The sequence below is a fragment of the Sturnus vulgaris genome, chromosome 1 (assembly GCF_052056855.1).
Source record: "Sturnus vulgaris isolate bStuVul1 chromosome 1, bStuVul1.hap1, whole genome shotgun sequence".
Classification (NCBI taxonomy): Eukaryota; Metazoa; Chordata; class Aves; order Passeriformes; family Sturnidae; genus Sturnus; species Sturnus vulgaris.
Genome location: NC_142243.1, coordinates 112,465,691 through 112,488,392, shown reverse-complemented (window position 1 = coordinate 112,488,392; position 22,702 = coordinate 112,465,691). Strand labels below are relative to the sequence as shown.

Genomic DNA, 22,702 nt, shown 5'->3' with positions numbered 1-22,702 from the left:
TACTCGGTCACTCTGCATGCCAGGCATCCTTCGACTGGGTCCAGCTGAAACCTAGGTCATTTAATGGAAGAGAAATGTGGGGTTGAAGCTAAGAGTCTGTTCTTAATGGGAAGGTTTAGTCCAATGATCCTTGGAGAAGGTCACAACAGCAGGATTCCAGGTCTATCATGTAACCTGACTGAGTTTCACCACTTGTCACATGGTCTAGTGCTGAGGTCTCACAGGTTGAGAGAAGAGAAATTAGGATATCTTTAGAGCTTGCACTGCAGGTGGTTTCTCTGAGAGTATTTAAGTGAGAGGAAAGTCAATATACTCCTGTAAGTTTAGAAGCAGTTTGTTTAAATATTTCCATGAAGCAACTTGCAGATTACTAGTTTAACAATGTCCAATGCCACTTTTAAAATTGATAATGCTTCTTATTTTGTGATGTTAGTCACACTTTTTTTTCTGTAAAATATTACAATGTGATTTTGTTTGCTTTTGCTTTTTATATTGTGCCTGAGCCTATATAAAGTACATTATGGAATCCTAACATGTGTTTTCACAATGATCACAAGCTATAAAACTGTGCCTTTGCAAACACTTTTGAAGGCAAGTCTTGAGTTCTAATCCAATCTCATCAGTGAATGTCTGTGAAATTTATTCATGGGTATTCACATATATGAGGTACTGTTATTCTTGTCAGTATTGTCTGTTTACTGCAGAAACTCTCTAGAAGAATGATTATATCTCTGATTCAAATCTCCTTGAGTCTAATGGATTCCATCTGGAGAGCCTACATGCTTGTAAAACATCTAGTACAATTGGGAGGACCCTTTGTGTGGTATTCTAATGTAGTCTTCTGAAATCTTTAAGTGTTTCCAAGACAGGTCTCTATTCCATTCACTTTCAAATGAGTTATTCATTTCAGTGAGATTACTTCAAGCCTTGCAGCATCTTTTGCATGACAAAAACTAAACTAGAAATCCAGATAGGATCCACATCACAAAACAGCATAATGTTTGGTCTAATGATTAAGCTAAGAGCCAGAAGGAGCTGGTTATGCAAGCTCAGAGACAATGAGCTCTCACTGCTCAGCATCCTATTTCTTCTGCTGATTTATAGCAATAATTCTGATATTTTGCAGCCCTTGGTTTTGAACATTGCCATTACATTTCTCTTTAAAGTTGGACAACACTTCCTTTGACTTTAGTGCAGGTGAAGTTATGCATGTGTAGATCCTGAATAAAATATTGACTTCATAACCTCACCGTTCTCCTATACACTGTATCTCTGTAATAGTGAGCTTCTTAGGACACCAAATAACTTTACAGATACTTAGCCCTCCTCAGTTCCTTGAGGGTTTGGTTACTCTGCATCACAGAAATGACAAAAAGCTGAGAAATCTTATAAAAACAGCACTGCAACAATATAAAGATACCAAAAAATTTTTTTTACTCTCTGCAGTAAACCCTGAGCACTTTCCTGGGATACATAAATAAATTAAATAGAAGAGTGTATTTTGAAATACCAGAAAACCCTTACTCAGACATATATTTTTTTAACTTACATATTTGACAATTACTTTTAAAGAGCTCTTTATTAAATTGGTTTTGTAGTCCTCAATAGAATTTTTGATTAAGTGCTTCCCACCTGATGGTATTTTTCTCTGATAACAAGGAGGTTGTATTTTATCTGTAGTTCAAGTGAGTTCTTCAGATTTAGAAATTTAAATGAAATCATTAATTTCTGTTTCCTTCTCTCCAGCATCAAAAATGGATATCCATTGTCAATGTATGTAGATAAAAAAAAATCTTCATGGGTAGTAGTGAACCCTGGCTGCGCTGAAAGAGTCTAGAGTCACAGATGAAATAATGCCAGCTCAGAACACCTAGTGTCTGCAAAGTACAGCCAGTCACTACATACCTTTGGAATTCTGATCTTCCAAGCCAGGAAACTTCTTGCAGCATACTGTGACTTTAGTCCATCAGTTTTCTGCAAAGACAAGTGGGTGTGTGTGTGTGAATTGACACATACAGGTTAACCAGGGCCACCACAACAAAGTGCAAAGTGCAGATTTATTTCATTACCTTGCTAACAACGCGCGGCAGGGACAAGGGGCAACAGAGGCTTGGTTGGGATGAGCTCATCCCAGTGGACAGAGACACATGGGCACATGGGCTTGGGTTGGCTTAGTCCATCCAGTGAAAAGAGACACGTGAGGCTCCATCAGGGTCATCCCTGTGGACAGAGGCACATGGGGACATGGGCTTGGGTTGGCTTAGTCCATCCCAGTGAAAAGAGACACGTGAGGCTCCATTAGGATCATCCCTGTGGACAGAGGCACATGGGGACACAGGCTCTGCTGGACTCAGTTCACCCCAGAGCACAGCAGGGTAGGAGGAGACACTGCCTGCCCCAATGCAACAAAAGGCTTCACGGACACAGTTTATCACAAGGCTGGGCTTTTGCAACCTCACTCTCTCCCAGCAGGAGGCTCAAGCATATCTGTGAGAGTGTGATATCTCTCTACAGGAATTCTACTTCCCTCAACAGGCAGAGGATGAACAACACTAGGTATAATAAATGGAGTTTCCCCACACCAGTACTTTTAGCATTCCTAGCAGCAAGGTCACTCTGAGTGAAATTATTCCCTCCTCTTTGCCAAATCTTCTGGTTTTAACCCTTTCCTTCCAGCAGTGAGTGAGCAGAAGGCCTGGCAAGCATGCTGCTATTAAACAGATATGGATCTGCGTCTGGTCTAGAGTGCATACCCCGATCGTGTTCTCAGTCTCTTGGAGACTGACAAAGCCTAGGGATGAAATCACCAGTCCCTGCATGCATGTGCTGCTTGTCCATGACACACTCAGATGGTGCCAAGCGTCTTCTAAGGATGCTTCTGTCATGGCATCCCCCTTCAAGGTAAGGGGTTTGTCAGAATGCAAGTCTGAATGCAAGATCACTAACACTGGAGACTACAGCCCAGTATAGTAGAAATTGTCATGAAATGCTCAATCTCTCTTTAGCTGGTTTTACCTGTAAAGTTTGCTCTGTGAGATTATGATTATTAGATGCAAAAATGTGTATTTATGCACGGTATGAAGTATGTGTTTTGATCTTCAATTGATAATGCTGAAAAACAATGATTGCCTGTGATACCGTCACCTCCCTGACTCTATGTTATGTCTATAAAGTAACAATAATTCTGGCTACTGTTAAACTCTGGTTCCACTGCTGTCCTCTAGTAACTGCATTCAGAAACCAATTTCATATAGCACTAAAACAATTTTCAAAATTATTGCTTTGACTTTTTTCCTGATAACAAATATTTCAAACTTATGAAGAAGTCACCAAAAGTGCTATCTGTAAATGATTTCTAAACTAATGAGAATTTAAGGAATTGTCCTTGATAGAAGCCTTTTGTATGACTGCAGGAATAAATGTGGTCATTACTGCACTAAGGAGCAGTGCTAGTGCAACAGTGTGGGGAAAGCATTTGAGTAACATTTACACATACAGATAGATATGCACATAAATACACCTATATAAATCCATATTCTACCATGTACATATATATATCTGTGCACACACAAACAATATGGCTTTGCAGAAAACATCTGTTAGTGATTGTGGTTTGACTTACTTCCATGAGGCATTAAGTTCCTTTATCATAACCATCTGTCATTTTTGCCGTGTTTACCGAATTAATTACAGAATTTTAAACAGCTCATTTAAAACAAACCACAAACAAAATTGCTATCTAGTGAGAGCAGTTTATGAATAATATGTGTATTCTTACTGTGAGGACAGTGGCCACTACTAAGATTAAGTCATTCATCTAGTCCCTGAAGTTATACGGATATAATATTAAGTTCTATAATGTAAAAAAGCTCATGCTGTTATGAACAAACCCCAAATCCTTCAGAATTACTGAGCTACACAAAAATCAGTGTAAAGGGAAAATAAATTTAATCCTTAAACTCCATTTCTTCATTCAACAGTGGGAGATCAAACCTTTGAAATGCACTTTGAAGACAAATTAGCTTCTGGCATAAGTAGGAGCAGTTCTCTGAGTCAATAGAAGTACAGTATTTACATTTTTTGATGCAGACCCCTGGATTTACTTTAAACCTCCTTTTTTTTCAGCACAGGTGCAGAAGGCTTGCTTTTAGAAATCTTTCCTGTCTTAAACTTCTGTACATTTTAGGATGGATTTATGTCTTTTTTTATTACCACCATCATTGCTATAATGTTGCGGGGGAAAGAGGATTACTGGCCCCTGTATCACATTTTCTTATTCCAGTTTCATGTGGGACAAACTGGGAGCAAATGCAAAAACTGTGACCTTCTCTTGTATGTACGGATGTTCTTGACTAAGCTGTGAAATAAATACTAGAAATGGTCAAACTGTGTCATTAAAAGAGAAGTTATTCTATTATGCATTAATTATTTCTGAGAGAGTACACAGTGGAAATATTTGGATAAGTTCTTGCCAAGTGTCAGGGTTGAACAGTCTAACTCATTATACAAACTGTGCTCTTTATGCCTTTGTTTTTTCAGTCCGTACTAATTATGGAGACATTAGTAAGATTAGATGTCCCCAGTTGTGCCAGTTATGCAACAGTACATCCTTACTTTTGATATGAGTATGGTTTCATTTGAAGCATATATCTAGTGGCTGTTACCCTTCCACATTTCAAGATATAACCTCTGACAGACTCTAAACATGTGGTTGGGCTTCATGTAATGTCTTCATTTGCTCTCTTTCAAAAGTTCTCCACCTTCCCACAAATTGCTAAACAATTACTTTGCTTATCATTTGCAATGTGCATTATAATTTCATCACTTTCAATCTGAGTTCTTGCTGAAGATTCTGGAATCCTTTGATCTTCAAGAGATGAAAGTAAAATTCTCAGTATGTTTTTATTGGCACCTTTCCAGTTTTCCTTTCTTGTTCTCTATAGCCAAACAACTGCATACTAACATTTTAAAATACAGAGCTGTCACTATTTTAAATACTCAGTCCCATTTGCTCTTAATTATTGCACATTTAAGCTGAAAATTCTCCATTTCTAAAGATGATATAGGCTTATATGTATTCTAATTAGGCAAACTAAATTCATTTTGACTACATAATAAAGTAAACCAAACAAAAAGAAAGCTAAAGTGAGAAATAAGTGCACAGAAAAAGCTACTTTATGAGTACATTAGGAACTTTTAATTTAATAATAGAAAGTTAAGAAACGTCATAATTGAAGTTGCCTTTTCAACAAATGTTTTATGACAGTCTTTGATTGTATGTGTGAGCTGCTGTAGAAAATGATTGCTGGCTCAAAACAACCAAAGACAGAGAGAGAGAGCACGTGTGTGTGTATGTGAGGGGGCAAGGCAAGTCCTGTAAAAGTGGAATGATGTTCTGGCCCACAGCCTGCCCCCTCTGGAGCCTCTAGAGCAGCTCTCAGTCACTGGCAAACCTGAAGCAATCCCCCATAGCCAACCTCTGGAGTCTCAAAGTCCCAAAGTGGCAGATGATCAGAAGCCCCATCTGCAGGGAAACGGTGGCCACAGGACACCAGAGCAGATGAAAACCATTGCACAACGATGCACATGGTTTATTTCTATTTTTCTTGGATTTTATGACTGCTGAGACAATGATGGATCCATGGGCAGTACCTATATCTCTCTTTTTCTCTCTTTCTCTCCTTTCCTTCTCCTAATTTCCTCTTGAAATCTGAGAACTTTAAGGTTGGATGGGTTGAGTTTGCTAAGTCAATGCTTTGTGAAATGTTTTATAATGATTCAATATTTGCTTTACATTTTGCTAAGTTCCTGATCTTTTAAAGTTTGCCACTACTGTTTGGTTCTCTAACTACCTGAGAACATTTTTCAAGTCCTTCTTTGTACCACCTTAAGTAAAAGAGGTACTTTAAGTCCCTTTTAAATAAACTTACTGTGCGGGGCCTTACATCATGACCTTACAGTTTTGGTTTTTTGGGTGTTTTTCGTTTTGTTCTTGGTTTTTTTTTTTTTGTTTAGTTTGGTTTGTTTGTTTGTTTTTGCACCTGTGGGGGGAAAATGTCTTGAATACATTACTCTAATTCATCTGTTAAAAAGGCCACTTTATTCAGAGATACAATAATATTTTGGAAAAAAAAATAATGTGACAAAGTAAGTAAAAATTATATCATACGGTTCACAATGAAAGTACAACCCTAATTTAAACATCATTTTTTCAGTGATTTCATAATCTTGAGAGCTGCAATTAACAACTTTATTCTGGTATGTACTGTCTTTATTTGACTCACCTTTCAAGACTGATTTCAAATACTGTCATACAAAGGTTTTGTGGATTACAGGAATCGTATTAACTTGCAGAACTGATAGCATATTAGGGAGTCTGTGTAGGACATGATCAGATTTAAACAGAAGTGCCAGAAATAAAGAAGAATTTCACTGGATTTTTCTTTCACTTTTTCTTGTAGTAGTTATATCAGCACATATAAGCCAAGTTTTCTCATTGGCTTAGTGAGTCTAGGTGTGAAGGTTTACCTAGTTGTATAACAAAAGTGACTTAGCTGCTCCTCCTGAACTTCCTGACTGTGCAGCCTCACAGACTTCATGAGTGCATTCAAGCTGGGACTGAGAGTTGTAGGAGTTTTCCTGGGCAGTCCACACTTATTCCAAGAAGCAGGTTTGTGAGGTTTGTAGCAGCTCGTTTTCACATTTCAGCTTCTCTTAGTACATGACCCTGGTTTATCCACCAACAGACCAGCTTTCAATGCCATCAATAGCTCCCCAGTACAGTGTGTTACAGAAGTTTCCATTTTCTACACTGCTTCTGCTGTCACAACAATTAGAGGTTTCTGTTCTCCAAAACCTTTCTATGAGACCCACTAAAGATGATATACATACCCTCCGCAGAGGCCATAATATTTGCAAACCCTCTCCCAGTGGTTTGGCCTCTGAGCAGTGCTTTCATATGGAGCCTATGATTTGACATCACACTTCAGCACTTGTGACCACAAGCCTGAGAGATTCAAATTTATTTGCCAGACAACTCTAGTCAAATTCACTATACTGGTTAGCCAGCCTCAAAGACAAAATCTGTGGTTCATATGCCAGGTACCACTGAGACCCATGGCAGCCACCTTACAGTCCCTGTTGACATCTGTCCAAGTCCAGGCTCTCCCTGCTGGGAGATACTGAACAGCACATATGTGTTAAATCTTAATAAGAAACAGCCCCCACGTGCAATGGGGATTTCCTCTCCTTCACCAGAAATACAAGTAGGAAATGATATGGTGAAAAGGAAAACTCCTTCCAGACTGTACAGTCACTGCTGTCAAAGCCCCAGTCCTGGGCTAACAAAGCTGTTGCTGGCAAAGCTGTGCTTACAGTGCTGCTAATACAAGGAGCCAGGCAGTGTCCTGAGGTACAGCCTCGTACCAATAGGTCAGGGGACAGCTCATAAAGTGTGGAGACAGCACAATCATTTGTGTGCCAGTACTGTAGCAGAGTATGTGCTGCAGCATGGGCACACTGGGACACTGCTGCTGCAGCCAGGACACAGAGGACACTGCAGGGTCTGCAGGTGAGTGGATTACCGTGCCTGTATCATCCCTCCATCACCTCCTTCCTTCCTTCTCCATCCTTCTCTTCTCATCATTAGTGCTGTCACAGTTGTGGCTGGGTGAACACTGAGTATCATGAGATGCTCAGGCAGGTTCAGGAAGGCTGAAAATTCCACAGATTTTAGCACATAAAAGACGACCAAAAATATAGACCAAACATTTTCTGAAATGCAAAACTCTCCTGTCTGACTATTACAGATGAAAGTGACTTTATCTTGAAAGAGGGGACCTCCGACAAAGTTGAAAAAGCTGACTGACTCCATCCCACTGTGTTGTGCAAGAGTGTTCTTTCAAACAAAGACAACCATGGTACATACAGTCTTGTGATGTGATCATATATATATAGTCAGCTATAAAAGTTAGGGGGAATGGATCCTTTCAACCAACAGGTTAAATATCTGTGCACATAACTAATGTAATCTGCATTCAAGGTATATTAATGTAACCACTATGTGAGTGGCTTGTTGTTACAGAAGAAATAGTTGCATTTTTATCTGAGAAGTAAGTAGTATAACTTTTCACCTCAAACTTATTTCATTTTTCGTGTTCTATTTATTTATAATTCTGCTGAGAAATATACTGCATAATTTTGCTCTCAGAGAAATGTATTGAGAGGCTGCACACTGACATTTGTACAATTTTATACCACATGGCACATACAGAATAGACTAGGGAAATTAGTCTCAGATTTATAAACAAAACTTCTTACACAAGTGACTCATTTTAGTTGAATGTGGATGGCCCTTAATGGGAACACATATGTTTATACTAAATAACTTGTAATACCAACTAAGGTGGCACAATTCTCTCTGCCATTAGGAAGATTGATTTTGCCTTGGAGTGCCTCTACTCAGCAGAAGTACCCTTCAGGTAAGTTGAAAAGTTATCAGGCATGTAGTGTAAATGAGCAGTGGAGATTCTGGAGATGAAGGAAAACTCTACTATGCCATTAAAAAACATTCACTCTTCCCTAAGATGCTAAAAAGTCACCCATTAAAAAATGTAAAAAAAAAATCCCCTAGTTCATAACTATAATAACTAAATGTTTCTTATAAATAGCCTAAAAGTAAAGACATTAAAAGAAAAAGAATTCTAAAGTTGAATTTAAAACAAACAACTACAACTCAAACTCCAGAAATACTGAAATTTGACCTTTGAAATTGTAAAGAATATTAAATATTTAATGACAAATACAAGACAAGATTAACTCTGCTGAATTGCTAGCGATACTCCACTATAAATCTACTCAGAGATCAGATTAAGGTTAGATCAAGTATAGGGTGGCTACTAAAATGGAAAAGCTTAGAAGGTGATTTTTGGTTGATAAAATGCCTAAATGCATACGGCAAAGTTGGTATCATCATTATTATGGAGATATTTTAGGAACTGTATCTAGATACAGACAAAACACCTGCAAGGAAATTAGGCAAGGCAAAAAATGCTAATGAAAGCCACAGGAATGGAGGTTAGAAAGAAAAAAAAAGAATATTTAAAACTTGGTTTGACATTTATATATCTGAAATATTAGATTTTAATTCTTGTAACCAGTTCCTCAGAATTATAGCTTCTATGTTCAATCTTTTCTCTTTGTGACCTTTCACAATTTCAGAGAGGGATGAAGTCTAGATATCCAGATGGACTAGATATATATTTATACATACATATAAACCTCATCTTTACCATATAAACATATTGCACAGAGGTGACTTATGCACTTCAGTATGATATTATCAGCACTTTGATTCAGTAAACTCTAGGGAAATCTATCTTAAGAGAATGTCTGAAGTTTTATTTATTTATTTATTTATTTATACTCTCTAATGCATACATAAGTAGAAATTCAAATGTTATATCCCTACAATGTTTAATATGGGTTGATGAGGTGCTGGGAAAGGAGAATGGAGGAGCATTTCAAAAGTAACAACCGTGATCCAGGATTAAGTTGTTACTACCAAAGCTGTCAGAACATGGTTGAATATTTTAAGAGGTAAAACTAAATTTATATGTTTTTTACTCTAGCATAATTTTTTAAAGTTGTTTTACTTATGCTTAAACCAGGTGGTAGGATAATAAATTATTCCAAAATTCTGTTATATTCCAAGAGAGGAATTCACTTCTATGGAGTAATTTTTTAGTTTTCTTGAGACACACAAACCATATATTTGTCTTATTGCCAAAATAAAATCCTTTTCCTTTGCTGCTTGTTTTTCTAATTATCCTCATGCAATATAAAGAAATTGGAATGGGAATAGGGGTAAAAGACATGAAACCTGATATAATCATACAACTATTCACCACAAAGTAAACAGGTACTGTCCCAATGAAGTCTCAACCCCATTGATTTTTGAAGATGGACTGCAACATGTACTGAGTACCAGACAGATCTCAAAACTGAATCTAAGAGATGACAATCTCCATAGACCATTTATCACAAGTCAAAGAGGATGATTATTAGTTCAAACACAGATACTGAATTACTAATTGTTTTAAAATGTGGAGATTAGCAGAAAAAGTCCTCTAAGCAATCAGAAAGAAAACGTATCAGATGTTGAAGCTCAGTTGTCAAACTCTGGAGCAATAATAATCACAATGATAATAACAATCATAATAATGATGATGATAATAAAAATAATAAACTTCATTTTGTGTCAGTGTAGTCTTTGAATGGTGGTATAATGAATATACTAATACCTGTAAAATGTTGACTGCTAATAATCAGTGTCATTGATACCCATTTAGGACACAGACATACAGGACAAGGACAACAGCTCCCAAGTCACAAATGGGGATTCTTTATATAGAGTGAAAAATAAACATAGGAAAATGACAATTTTTTAAAATCTTGTGTATTTGTATTAAAGGGGAACAATCTTTTTTTCAAAAATGGAGGATTTCAAACAATACTGCTGATAATGAAAATATATTTATTTATTTATTTATATCAAAGTCTGCCCTTTAGGAATTACTGAAGGAACTTTACACAGAATGGAATCGACAGGTAACCATAGGTATTCTTATAAGGAGCTGCCCGAATCTTCAATGAGTGAATAACATAAAATACATCTCTTATTTCTCAGGCAGACATTGCCCCTCATTTTCTGAGGTGGTTACTCCCATTTTTACACAGAACACGATAGGATCTGCTGGTAAGAATATGATCCCTTTGGCAAACAAGCTTCATCTTGCACATTTCTTTAGAGTATTCCAGTAACAAATAAGTCTTGAGACCTTGGTGTCGCATTGCATTAGAGACCTTTGAGCAAGTTGGTACAACTGCACAGTGAACTGGGGTGTTGAACATACAAATTTTCCAAAACAGCAGGCAGGATCAGCACAGTGCTCTATCACAGCTAAATAGATGTGCCTTTTAGCGGGGCTTATTAGCTCAGAGCCATCACAGTCATCTGTGCATTTATATATCTTCCAGCTCTGGAGTTTAAATCTCTTTTGTTAGCTTGGGGACCTCTGCACTGCAACCTGCTGCTGAGGAAATGCACCAGTCCCAGTGGTATGGCTACAGAGCCAGCAGAGCTCGAGGCAGAAACACCTCAATCCTCCCAAGATTATTTCCCCTGCCAACAAAGAGTAATTTAAAGAGCTCCATGATTAGAAAACTCCAGAGACTCAGGTTAACAAGACTCTGGTCTTCAAGTTATCTGCAAAGCAGCCAGTATTTTGAAGGCATGTTACAAGTTCTACCAACATTAGGGGATATTACGATGTAGACATAAGATAGTAATCAGCTAGGCTATTAACATTCTCTGCCTGTTAGACATCATTTCTTTGTACACTGAGAAAATATTAGATAAATTAGTGTTGCTATCTATACTAAAGAGCTCTACAATTTTTGTGTCATGACAAAATTCTACCTTTAATAACTATCCTGCATATAAGTGTCAGTTGTAATGCTCTGCTTAGCATCAGATAGGACCTTGAGTTCTCCCACAATTTTTCTTCTACATCTACAGAATATGGATCTGATATAAAATGCATTAGAAAACTCATATATCCTGACTCTATATGGTTGGATTTTACAAATAAGTTAAAACTTTTCTACCCTTAAATATTCTGGTTCAGCTTTTGGAAGATAGCATAATGTACTTACTCTTATCATTACTTAGTGTGAAAAACTTACTCTGCAATTTTAGAGGTAGTTATTGTAATATCAATTAATGAACTATTTTTATGTCTATATATTTCTGGGTCCTTCTAGTTGATTTATTCAGACTGCACTCTGCATATCTGCAGGGAAAGTATTTTCAGCAAAGTCATGCACCCTGGTTCTTTAAAAAACTGCAGTGCAAAGGATTTGGGTTAACAAACAAGGAGTTTTGATACACCATTGCCAGATGTGCAAATATTTTCAAACACAACTGCTGCACCTTCACTTCTTGTTAGATGCTTATCTGAGAAATCTGCACTACTACATATGAAAGAAATGTAGCACCTTTCATTCAGTAGGGCTTTTTCCCCCCTGTATCCGTGGAATAGAACTAGACAGATACTGAAATATTCAACTTCTCTTTCTGCCTGACTAGTTTTACAAATACATAACCCAGACACAAGGACAGTATACTATTTTTCTTCCAGAGAGCACTGCCTATAAAAGATATCATTTACAGGAATAATGTAGAGAGAATGGAAAATGTGTTCTGCTTCAACTACCAGCTCTAATTCAGCTTTCTAGAGCTATTGCTTTGATACTGCATTAGGAAGACTGAAGTCCTGAGCCAGTTCCCTTAGTGCTTACAGTAGGCAATACTGTGACAAGCTGGTGTTCAGTTTTGCTCAAAAACAGCATCATATTGATAGGCAATATGGACAATGAACAGTAAAGGCTACAAGCTAGATATTTCTCAGCAAAAGATAAATCTACAGGACTGCATTTACACTTCTTCCAAAACTAGAAAGGAACAAGTAAATAGATTTCCTAAGAGTTTATTCCAGAAACATAAATTTAGTGTTCAAACGTTCTCTTCAGCTGTTTTGACAGAAGATATAACAGAAATACGAACCATTAAATTATCATCTTTAATTTCAACAGAATATATTCTAAACAGAAGTAAGTATGGGAAAGCATTTTCAGTAGTTGAAAATAAAAAAGATGCTGAAGCTATGACAGTATTTTTATTTCTCTGTCTTGCTTAAAGCTCTTCTCATCTTCATTTACTGTCATGGCCCTTTGGGCTTTTGTGAAACTACTGATTTAAGTGACAGGCACAGAAGCCCACGCTAGCAGATCCAGAGGCAAGATCAGGGCACAAGGTGGTTCATAAATAAATGTAAGAAAAGCAGGTACCTCTTGGGCCTGTGAGATTTGCAGCTACCAATTTCTCATTTGGGAGAAAAAGATAAGTCTTAAGCTTTCAGTAAATAAAGCTAACGAAATGTGTCCTGTCTGCAGGACAAAATGCAGACTTTCTATCCTCCTGCAAAATGTCTGTATAGAGCATAATTATGAAAACTGGCCTTCATCAGAAGGAGTTTTTTTCCCAGATATGCTGCAGTTGAACGTGAGTACTGGACATTGTGGCTATGATCCTTCAGCTGTAAGGATCCTGTGCTCTAAGCTTCACAAGCCCACCCTCATTCCCCAGGTTTTCCAGCTGCAGGAGCCCCTGCTCAGTGCTGACACAAGAGTTTATACAGCCACAGAATGGATTGGATTGATGAACTAATTTATCCTAAATTATCCCTGAAAAAAATGTTTGAGCTCTTTTACAGCTGGATCAATTCCCCAGTTCACTATATAAACAGCTGGATGCAACTGTGGGTAGCAGCAAACACAGAAGGCAGATTGATGTTGGGAAAAATTGCCTGGCATTAGGGTGGATATATGCTGATGCAGCCGTGTCACCAAATGTGAATCTCAACCTAGAAAATAGAAATGCAGCCTAGGAGATATAAGATAGATAAGGGCAATGCTGTGATGAAAAATCTTATATATCATGCATTTTATAAATTTGGTTATCTTGACTAACTTCTAAGGTTGCAACCTTTTCTGCAAAATGTAAAGCAATTAAGGATTAAGCTGGATTCAGTCATCTACCATGACTATAGCTGTGCTGTTTATCAGGAAATAATGGCTACTCAACATCATTCAGTAAATGCAAATTTAAACATATAAAAGAAAATGTCATTTAAATTAAGGAACATTAGGACATAAATATTTATCTTTCTATATTTATTTGATGAATAATGCTATATACAGACACAGTGCATTTGAAAAGGGGAAAAAAGGGACAAAAAATCTTCAATGAGGGAGTTCATGGTACTTAAGTAGTAATGTGATAATTACCCATGCATAACCACTCAATTATAAATATGGAAATGCTTAATTAATTAATAGATTAAATTAATCATAACATGGAAAGATATCAAAGACTCTTTTGCAACATTTAGCTAGAACTTTTTGGTTTGTGTACAGCTGCTATGATCCTAGAAAAGTTTAAGGTCAAATTATAACTAATAACACTAGAACTTCTTATCTGAAGCCGCTGATTTAGACGTACAGTGCTGAGGGATTTCTCCTCTCACACACACTCTTGAGATGCTTTACGTTGGTTTTGAAGGAAGATGAGACCTTGGCTTTTTTAGATTAGTTAAGCCCATATGAAACATTTTTTTTTTTTCTTTTTTCCATGCTCCTAACTGTGGGAATACTCTATTCCTTAAGGTCCTCAAGAAGAGAGAAGTTTGAGTGGAAATATTATCTATGATCTATACCTCTTGATGTTTCTGCAGGCAAATGAGGAGTATGCTAGGGATATGATATATAAATATTATTTAAATTTTTCTTACAATTATAGTGAAACTGAATTCGGCTCTCAAAAAATCTGCAAATATACATTTACATCTTGAAACAAATCACTGTGACTCCACATTATCCTCATTTGTATCTCTGCCACTGTTCCAACTCATTATTTTGTTGGAATTAATATTTATGGAAACTAAGAGTTTTAAAAAAATATAAGGGACACTGATAAATGTTAACCTTGTATCTGTACTTCTGTGCTTATCCTGACCATCTGATTCTGGGCACATTATTGATCTATGCCATATGACGTGTCTAAACTGACTGAGAGTTTCGCTATCAAGAACTAACTAAGAAATCCAAAACAGAAGCTGCAGTAACAGATGTCACTGCAGTCTTTTCTGGAGAAAAGTTCTGAGGGATGAGGGTTGTATGTTGTATTTGGTTTGAACAGTGGTGTTCAAGAAGAAGTTATGTAAGATAGATTCTCTAAGGTTTCCTGAAGCTCAGTATAGGCCAGACTGAGGACAGAAAATTCAGGCTGGAGAAACAGATTGGGAGGGAGCAATATTGCTTTCATTGATTTAATAGTCAACTACCATGCTGTAGCTACCATCAGGATCTACTGGCACTTACAACAGAGGCATGAGTTTAGACTTCCAGCTGGCATTTGAATTGCTACACAAGTGCTCCAGTCAGCTTTTTATCTTCTGCAGTTAGTTTGTGATACAGATCCATTGTTTCACACTGGGGCTCTTTTCCCAAGAAATGTACAGCTGCATTGTACAAATTATACCTTGCATTTAACATGGTCTGTCGTATAGTTTGTCATATTATGTTATTAAACATAACACAAATCAATAGTACAATACTAGAGTATTTGAAATTTGTCAATATCTTTCACTAAAACTCACACAGAACTGTACCATATTGTAGTACTATTCAAAAGGTGAAGATGTCAAAACGAGAAACAGCTATTCAGATTCTGAGTGCCCAGTTATGCTTTCATGGAATTTGTAGATTTGCCTATGAGGTATACAAAGTTGAAATGGCCTTTGAGAAAAAAAATCACTTCATTCTTCATATTCTATATTACCCATTGGGTCAGCAGGAATAAATATAAATATATATAAATATATATATTCTTAATAAAATAGAAGAAAGTCAGTAGCTGTAGCTTTATGATGCACACTGTGGAATTTTGAAACTGCCATCCTTTCTTAACCATATTCCAAAGCTGTGATTGTTCAGGAAAAAATATGTAAAAAATTTACAAAGTGTCTGCTTATTAAAAGAGTGTCTGTTTATAAATAATGAATTAAGGAAAATGAAGTTCATATAGATCAGGTCATATTTGTATTACTGAGATTTATACTAATTACATTTATTCCATACTGTCTAACCAGTCCTCACTATTACAGTAAGTAAACAACTCAAAGACATAAATATTTAAACTTAATTTTAAAAAGGCTTGAGATCTGATGTATTTTTTTAACCTGTCAAAAAATTCAGAAGCCTAAATCTTGGGTTTCAGACTTCTTTTCCATGATCTACAGCAAGATTTATGCCAGTAATTGAGTAATTAATATGTCAAAATAAGTCACATAATTTCTTTTCTTATCATAACAATATATGAATTTCAGAAAAAGTGACACTGCTTTTTAAAGTCAGAAATTGTTTGTAGTAGGAGTAGTTGCAGCAACCATTGTTATGACAGCAATATTTTCAACTAGCTAATTTAATACTACTTAAAGACTTGCTAACACTGAAACTTTTCAATTAGTTTCATGCTAATAGTCTGCTACTCTCACTTCAAACCCTGCTGGGCCTCTAAGACAGGGCCAGGATGGGTAGTTGTGAATCTGCCAGAAGAGTCCTCATTCCAAAAAAGAGTAAACGTTTTTGAGTTAATGTACACCTATAAAGCAAAAGGGAAAGAGGCAACAGTCATGATATCATTGTGGGGTTTTTTTGCCTACATGTAACTTCAGTGTCAGTTCCCAGAGATTAACACTTCAGTACTTGCTAAATAGGGTTGAAACATTCAATGGCCTTAATATGGGATACCTGCAGGTACAAGCTCCATTTTAATTACCTCCAAAAAGAAAAAGTCATAAAAAAACATTCACTGCTCATTCCCATGCTTTGTTGTAAGTGTATGCCAGTCATTAAAAAAGATTACTTCCAGCCTCTACCTTCAAATAATTTCTCTAAATAAGTTCTATGAAGAGGAAAGTTTTTCAGTAAAAATCACACTATTGTTGCAACATTTCCTTGTATACGTAGCTTGAAATTAATATGTATCCATGTTCAAAAGCTATGTTCAGAGCACCATTCAGAAAAATGAGAATATTACAGGAGATGTAAACTATGCATGCAGTGAAAAAAAACCCAGAATGTGAATATTGACTTAAAACTTTCTATTGCTTAATGTACAAGCCAGAAATTATAGTAAAAATGAGGACTAAAACCTAATATTTAAAGAAATCAGCAATATTAAAAAAAAAACAATTAATGCAAAACAAAAGAAAGCGTGATTTTTAAAATTTATTTTCAAATACTTTCAAAATTTTAATTATTGTAAATTGTATAAATTATCGGACTACAAACTTGCATGCAAAAGAGAACTACATTTATTCATATTCATGAGAGATAACCAAAGAAATGAAAGTTAATACTTGTTCTTGTATTGAGTTTCCATGTCATCTCAAAGCTGGAAAGAAATCATAATTTTCTTTATCAGGAAGGGTAATATCAAGCAAATACATTTTCTTTGGTTCTTCTCTTATCTGGATTGTACTGGATACTTTTAATGGCATAATTGGATATGACTTATATGAGTTGCTTGCCATTCTACAGTTATTTAAGTGTGCCATTATAACTCTGAAATTAGCTGAAGCAATCATATAAATCATACAGAATATAACATTGTGATATGCATGTTATGGTATATGGTGATTAGCTTGGAAGCAGGGCCAATGACCATTTGCATGGTAATGAAGCATTCTTTCATAAAGGTGTCAAAAACAATCTAAGAGGCTAATGAAATTTTATGCAAACCACCTGCTGGTCACCTTCACTTCAATTAAATGCCTTTTGGGGAAATGGAAGAATCTTTCTTATTAAACACAAATTAGAATGCAGATAAACGCAAAGTAAGAAATAAGTAATGTACAGAATGCAGTGTGAAGGAATAACACCACATGTGCTGTAAAGAATATTAACCCTGATTGCTCTGTAACAAGGACCATGTGTTGGTATTTCTGAATATTCAAGGGAAAGTAGAGGCAATCCTGTGTGACTTCTGCCAGTAGGATTGCTATGAAAATGCCTAAGTTCAGATAAATATTTCCTTCATCCTTATGGATTCTGCACTTGAAACAGGGATTTTGATTTCTGTAAATGGGTCAGTTCCAGATCACAGAAAATTAAAGGACAGAAAAGGAAAGAACAACTGAACAAACATATGAACAAACAACAACAAAAATATCGAGAATTCAACTTTTACTCTATAAAGAATAGGGTGTGTCCTTCCGGCTAGAGCATTCTCAAGGAGACACACACTCAGGACTGCAGCATTTCATCAAACACCGTAGGCAAAGAAAAATACTGTGGTTTTTTAGACATATTTATGTTTTAGGTAGGCAGAAACATTAATAATTCCACACTGTCATACAGCATCATCATGAGTCAATTTTCACACAAAATTTTTTACGGGTATCTAAACTACTTCATAGGTTAATGGTGGAAAGCTGGGCAATATCACACAGTAAGGGCTCTTAAGAACTTGTGAGTTAAAAGATAAAACACTTGAGAAGAAAGGAATAAGTAAATTATCACTTTTCAGGGATTTTTGCCTGTTCACCATATTGAAAAATAATATGTAGAAGGGGGTAATTGGTAAGATGAAGAAGTTTCCTGGTGATTCAAAATTCCTGAGGACAATAAAAACTGCTGGATCTAAAGAGCTACAGAGACTATCACTGTATCAAGAGATTAAGTGATAAAGTGGTAGATGATATTCAGGAATTATAACTTCAAAGTTAACACATGATGAAAAACAGTCCTAAACATATGCACTGGGTGATATGCTTTAAGCTACTTAATTTAAATAAGAAAGAGGTGTGACAGTCATTATGAACAGTATTAACTCCATAAACAGACAAAATGAAGGAATTATTCAAAAAGAGGAGAGAATTAAACTCTGTGTCATTACAAAACTGCATAAATAAATCTATGTTGTGTCTTGACTGTTGAGTGAGAATTTGGACCCCACCACTCAAAAAAGTTACAGACGAAACAGTGGCATTTTTTATGAATAAAGAAAAATAGACTTCAACTTTTAAAAGAAACAGTGAAAGGAAAACAACTACACACGAGGTGTGCAGAAACTGAGTGACTATGTAATATTTGTGATAAGGAAAGCACTAAAATTAAAGCAAAGAAATCACTATGTAGAACTTCAAGACAAAAGCAAATGCTTGTTCCACACTGCAGTCAGACTGTGGAAGATACTTGTAGCTAAAGGAAGTAGTTAATGTCAAATTATAAATAGATACAAAAAGCAATTAAACACGGTAATGAAGTAGAAACTGTTTAAAGTTTTAAACAAAGAGATAATATCCATATCTTGAGAAGCTTCTAAGCCACAGTGCTGAAAGATGGGTAAGCATTACTGTATGTTTTATATTTCTTGCTTGAGGAATGCTATCAGCTACTGTCATAAAGTAGATAATAGTCTTCCCTGACCTAGAATTACTTACTTAAGATTCTTTAAACTAGCAAGTCATATACCCTTGAGAAGGGAATTTATATATTCTCACAAGAAAGCAATTGTGAAATAAAGACAAACAAAAGGCCCCAATATTATAGGATCATGGAAGAATATTTTTCTTCTTTTTGTTGTTTACCTTAATGTGTCAGTCATTTCAAAGTTGTATCCTGTAACAGTGTTCTTAAGTACTTTTGAAGGTTAGCTTCTATTACCACTATGTTATTGTCTATTTATATTTAGGGGGAAAAATCAGATATTTTAAGTCTTAAATAGCAAAGTACTATAACATTTAGAGAAGCATTTGAATAAGAACATTTTCCACGTTCTAGCTACACATTTATGAGTGCAAAATAGGTAGGTTATTCAGTTGATTTACTTGTGTGCTTAAATTCTTTAGTTATAAAAAGTTTTACTTCTATTGAACAGATGTGTATCTGAAACTTGTGTGTGTGATTTGGCAATCTAGAACATTTTCATATTTGTTCTTTACATCTCTTTAAGTAGTTTGAAAGTTTCTTGCTATGTATTTGGAAGACTTTACAGTAAACTTTTCAATTATTTTATTTTCTATTCTTTTTGAATACATGAAAATATGCAAAACATCCCTCAGAATCTGAGAGACAGTTTAATAAACGTGTACTTTTACCTAAGGATTCTAGTAGTGATTTCAGGCATTAAAGAAAGATTAAAATAAATAACAATTTATAAATATAACATATGTAAGGACAAAATCAATCTTCTCATGTTTTTAAGATATATTTAGAACAAAAACAGAATCGAAAAGTGTAAGCTTGTAAAACAAAATTATTTTTACCTGGAAGCTCATTCAGTGCTCCTTGAAAGGGAAGAGAAAGGAGAATAGGATCCCTTCTTATAAGAGTTTTAAAGTTTAGGACCTGCATGGGGAAAAAAAAAAAAAGATTTTGCAAGCTGTAAGTAGAAGTTTAGGTCTACTGGATTTTGCAAATTAACAAAACTTGAGATTTTGCCCAGAGTTCAAGGTAAGGTTATCCTCGACTGAAAATGTGAGTTATAGTTTATGGTAGAAGAAAATAAAGAAGACAACGCTTTTCTTTAGCCTTCCTACAGCAAGAAGGGATGTAAAGTGCTTAAATCCCATTTTTCCTGTTTCCTAAAGATGTAGTGTTACAATAATGCAGAGAATACAAAAAAAAAAAAAAAAAAAAAGGCGTATTTACTGAGATAAAAATTTATTTATTCAAATATTATGATCAAATATGATATCCAAACAGCAGGCTTTGGATCATTCCCTAAATGCAGGTCTTATCCTGGGACTGAAATACTGATAGTAAATAAAAAGGATTTTCTCCACAATTTTCTTTTCTCTGTTTAACTCTGGTCAGCAACTGCTTATTCATGTTGTTGCTGCCTCCTTCCACAGATAACTGATGTGCACACAGACCAGCTAAGGCACCAGAGTCTAGATTCCTTTCTTAACAAATATTATTTCACATGCTAGTAAAATTTTCATGTCTTTGTGACCTTATTTCCAAATCATTGCAAATCAAACTCCATTGATGCAAAGACCACCAACTTAATTCACTCTGTTTTCCCACTATGAAAATGTCACCACGATCATATTGTGATAGTGGAAATATTTTCAGAATATCTATCTAGGCTACAGCCTAAAACAGAAGTTTCCTCTCAAGTGTGAATAACATTGACCAGAAATTAGAGAAATCTATGTTCTCCTGGCATTATAGATAGTACACTTGTTCTATAGAATAAATGATGCTGTTCCTGTCCACATATATCCAGGCATTAAAAATGCTGTTTAAAGCAAAGCAAAAGCATATAAAACCTCACTGGACTTTCTGTTAAAAAACAAACAAACTTCTGCATTTATATTCACCTGATGCATAGCAGCACATCTCTCCATTTCATCTGCAAAAATATGTAAATTCCAGGCAATAGAAAGTGATTAGAAGTTGTTGGGATTGCCAACATTATCTACCTACTGAAAATTACATTAACATAGAAAGATAGATGGTGAGGAATATTAATGGATTTACAAAAGAATAATGACCCCAGTAGTTATTCCTTAGTTTAACATCTCTGAAAAGAGTGAGAGGAAACACAGCCACAACCTATTAAAACCGGATCAAAAATATAAAAGAACATTTATCTATAAGCTTCTATATATCACAAAAGTTTATTGAAAACAAGCCTAATTACTACTGGAAAAGTTTTATTCCGTAGAGGTTTCTTTCATTAATAGAAAAAGAAACAGAGGTGTGTGTTTATTGAATACAGGCATGCTCCAGAAATCCTGCTCTTATCAAAAGAGCAACAAAATCAAATTATGTTGAGTTTCAGCGAGTGCTGAAACTTGAGTAATCTTTAACATCTGTTTACCACTTGTCTTTTCCAAGACAAGTTTCAGAGCTTGTTGGGTTTGTTCTGAAAACAACATGAAAAACTCAGTCTTGAGTTTATCAATTGGATTTTGTCTCTCTCTCTCTCTTTTTTTTTTTTTTTTTTTTTTTAAATCAGTATAACTCTTATGATTATAAGGAGGTTGGATAGGAATTGAAAAACTTGCAGACAAACCTACCTTGCACAATTTTCCATTTTTGTTCCCTTTCTTCTTCATATTTGTTGCATTACTCTAAGTGAGATGGGAGATTCCCTTCTATTTGTAAAGATGGGGAAGAAACAGTGCTCTAAAGATTTTACTGTCTAAGCACAAAAATACCAATTCTGGGAAAACAAATTACTAATACTTGACAGTTTTCTATCCAAAGTAGAGATAAGAAGCTAAGTAATTTTCAGTGGCTATATAGATACTTACTTCCCACTGGCATTTCAATATTGGTATAATTTTAAATTCGAAATTAGAAGGGAACTCAGATTACCTAAGGTCCAGAGCAGTCCCTTCTCTCAATATTTTTGTTACCAGAAGTTTCATTAACTAGACTGGTAAATGCAGAAAATATCTTTGATGGTGGAAATAATTAAGGAAGGAAATAGAAACATTTCAGCTTCTTGATAAACATAAGCTTTTGAAAAATTAGGGCTAGGCTGCTAAAATACTTTTTAGAACACAGAGATAATATAAATATGCAGAAAATAATTTAAAACTGGTTCTAAACCATTTTGTTTTCTCCACTCGATTCACCTCATAAATAATATCTCCATATCTTAGATCTTTAAGAAACAGCAATAAATCTCAGGCTTAGTTGAGTCAGATTTGCATCCTGTGTTCCTACCTATGTAATGTTGTTCCTCTCAGTACCAAGCACTAACCAAAGCTTTCAGCCTAAAATGTTGCTGCTGATGATATCACCATTAATCAGGAATGATTCACTAATCCTGGCTCCTCCACCCACACAACACTGTCCATCAAAGCGAGGTTAGACATGCAGCAGATGAAAAGAAGTATTGTTCCTGCTGCATTAGACAGACACATCATCTGCAGCAGCAATAGGCAGTATCACTGACACCTGCACAAGGTAACATTCTGTGCTCTCACAAAAGCCTGGGAGCTTAATGTTGCTGGTAGTCATTGTTTCCAAGGAAAATAATTGCCATCCAGTTACTACA

The 22,702-nt window shown here is 35.6% G+C and overlaps 1 long non-coding RNA gene and 1 other non-coding gene across 2 annotated transcripts; one reads left to right on the top strand and one right to left on the bottom strand.

Moving 5' to 3' along the window:
* Nucleotides 1–1,612: 1,612 nt before the first annotated feature.
* LOC148225414 (uncharacterized) lies at nucleotides 1,613–21,795 on the bottom strand. Its single transcript, XR_015804044.1, has 3 exons — nucleotides 21,714–21,795; nucleotides 19,953–20,034; nucleotides 1,613–1,974 (listed from the first exon to the last, which is right to left on the bottom strand). It is a non-coding gene; the product is annotated as an uncharacterized LOC148225414 (long non-coding RNA).
* On the top strand, nucleotides 13,272–13,344 carry LOC148225415 (small nucleolar RNA SNORD36). The gene has a single exon (XR_015799020.1). It is a non-coding gene; the product is annotated as a small nucleolar RNA SNORD36 (small nucleolar RNA).
* Nucleotides 21,796–22,702: the final 907 nt, after the last annotated feature.